Source organism: Tenrec ecaudatus, chromosome 3 (genome assembly GCF_050624435.1).
Source record: "Tenrec ecaudatus isolate mTenEca1 chromosome 3, mTenEca1.hap1, whole genome shotgun sequence".
Lineage (NCBI taxonomy): Eukaryota > Metazoa > Chordata > Mammalia > Afrosoricida > Tenrecidae > Tenrec > Tenrec ecaudatus.
In genome coordinates, this window is record NC_134532.1 from 43,894,525 (window position 1) to 43,897,086 (window position 2,562).

The 2,562-nt window shown below is 38.1% G+C and overlaps 1 non-coding gene across 1 annotated transcript; it reads right to left on the reverse strand.

Annotated features, from left to right (window-relative positions):
- Window positions 1–420: 420 nt before the first annotated feature.
- Window positions 421–611, reverse strand: LOC142443892 (U2 spliceosomal RNA). The gene has a single exon (XR_012783618.1). It is a non-coding gene; the product is annotated as a U2 spliceosomal RNA (small nuclear RNA).
- Between the last annotated feature and the right edge of the window lie 1,951 nt (window positions 612–2,562).

The following is a 2,562-nucleotide window of genomic DNA, read 5'->3' on the forward strand; positions in this document are numbered from 1 at the left end:
TATTGAAACAGCAAGTGAAAAAGCAGAATTTGGACTCACAATGAAAAGTGGTCAGTGATCATCAGGCAACCACGGAAAAAAAGGACTTAAAAGACTTTTGACAGAGGACAATTTCTATTGGACACTGAGATAGAATGAATTTCTCTGCCTTGGGAATGTGTTCCTTATCAACTCTGGAAGAAAGCATATTGCAATTTAAAAACCAGCAACAACAGTTTCTTCCCTCTTTTCTCTTGTCCCAAGTCTTAGTCTGCTTCTTAACTTATGTCTATTTGTCTAAGCTTTTACTATGCTGCTCTCAGTTTCCAGCATAATTGATAAAGTGACCTATGGGGAAGGTCGGTGGGGGGTGGGGGAGGTTCTTGGGTTCTTGAATAAAAATTTGGTCTATATGGAGCAACAAAAATTTTCTTTCTTTTTTTTTGGTGCACCGTTCCTGGAAGCACTGCAATACCAGGTCGATGCGTGGAGGGGACGGAGCAAGCTCCTATTCCAACTCCCTGCTCCAAAAATCCATTTAATATATTGTCCTCGGATAGAGAACGTATCAGATATTAAACTGATAAGAACAGATACTACACTTGATCTTAGCCAAAAGGCCGAGAAGCGATCATAGAATGCAAAAACAGTATTGTAATATATTTTTTCAAATTTCAACATAAGTACAATTTACAAATATAACACATTAAAATTATGTGTAGTATTATTTTTTCTTGGACATATTTCTCATTTGATTGAAGTTTTTGAGTAGATTGCTGTCGTTGTTTAAAAGGTCATGAAATTTATCCCAAGAATTTGTAAAATTATGTCACACATGAAATTGGTTTCAAAGTCTCAACACTTAATTGTGATTTTTCTGATGTCCACACTTTATTTAACATAGAAAACACATTCAGTCGCAGCATTAGTTCCTGGTAAGGACAGCAGGTATTCCACAATTTTTTGTGCATTATTGTATGGAACATGGTTTGTTTCAAAATGATGAAATATTTCTAACCATTTGTTCTCTATTGTGAGTTTTGCTGATGCCCAAGGTTTAACCTTTTCCTTATCAATATATTTTTAATAATAATACCTCATTAAAAAGATTGTTTTCGGAAATAATACTACATGGGGAATTTTGAGTAATATGATTGAATGATTTTTGCACATAATTCCATTTAAGTTCTTGTTTTCATGAAACCCAATGAAAATGTTCAATATCATTATAATGTACTGTCCACTCTTCTAAATAATCTATGCAGTTACTATAGAACTTTTCAGCGTGATTCATGATATCTGCACGGTTTATTGCACCGTGCTCTTCTTGCTGGCTTATACTATTATGGATTGGTAACAGAAGAAAAATATTCTCTAACTGCTCTTGCCACTGAAATTCTAAATTATTAACTTCATTTGCTACTTCGATTACCAAAATTTTGTCACCTTTAATAAGTTTTATAGCATTTTGAAAAAGAGCTGCTTGATTGTGTGAAAACTCTAGCCAAATGTTTGAAGATTCCTTTTTAAAAAATTCTTCTAAAATTCTAGGACATTTATCCTGTGATAGAAAGTAAGATTTCAAAGGATCATATATTTTCAAAATTCTTTTGACAGCGGGCAAAACAGCTAACCAGCACGTTTTACTGTATCCAAGTATTTTCAGATATTCGACTTCCGCAGTTTCACAAAACCCTTTAAGCATTTTAATGTGCACATCGTATATATAGCAATAAGAATATATTATATATATATTTTACATATTTTTAGGGGCTCATACAACTCTTATCACAATCCATACATATACGTACATCAATTGTATAAAGCTATAAAGCACATCTATACATTCTTTGCCCTAATCTCTTTCAAAGCATTTGCTCTCCACTAAGCCCTTTACATCAAGTCCTCTTTTTCCCCCTCCCTCCCTGCTCCCCCCGCCCTCATGAGCCCTTGATAATTTATAGATTGTTATTTTGTCATATCTTGCCCTATCCGGAGTCTCCCTTCCTCCCCTTTTCTGCTGTCCCTCTCCCAGGGAGGAGGTCACATGTGGATCCTTGTAATCAGTTCCCCCTTTCCAAGCCACTCATCCTCCACTCTCCCAGCATCGCCCCTCACACCCCTGGTCCTGAAGGTATCGTCCACCCTGGATTCCCTGTGCCTCCAGCTCCCATATGCACCAGTGTACAACCTCTGCCCTATCCAGTCCTGCAAGGTAGAATTCGGATCATGGTAGTTGGGGGGAAGAAGCATGCAGGATCTGGGGGAAAGCTGTGTTCTTCATCGGTACTACATCACACCCTGACTCCTCTCCTAACCCCCTCTATGAGGGACTCTCCAGTGGCCGACAAATGGGCCTTGGGTCTCCACTCTGCACATCCCCCTTCATTCACCATGGTGTGTGTGTGTGTGTGTGTGTATTCTTTTTTTTGTTTTGCATGATGCCTTATACCTGGTCCCTTTGGCACCTTGTGATCGCACATGTGGGCATTGTTGCTTTTGAGCTAGATGGCCGCTTGTTTATCTTCAAGCCTTTAAGACCCCAGACGCTATAAGGTGATTCCTCAGTCACTTTAAAAATGG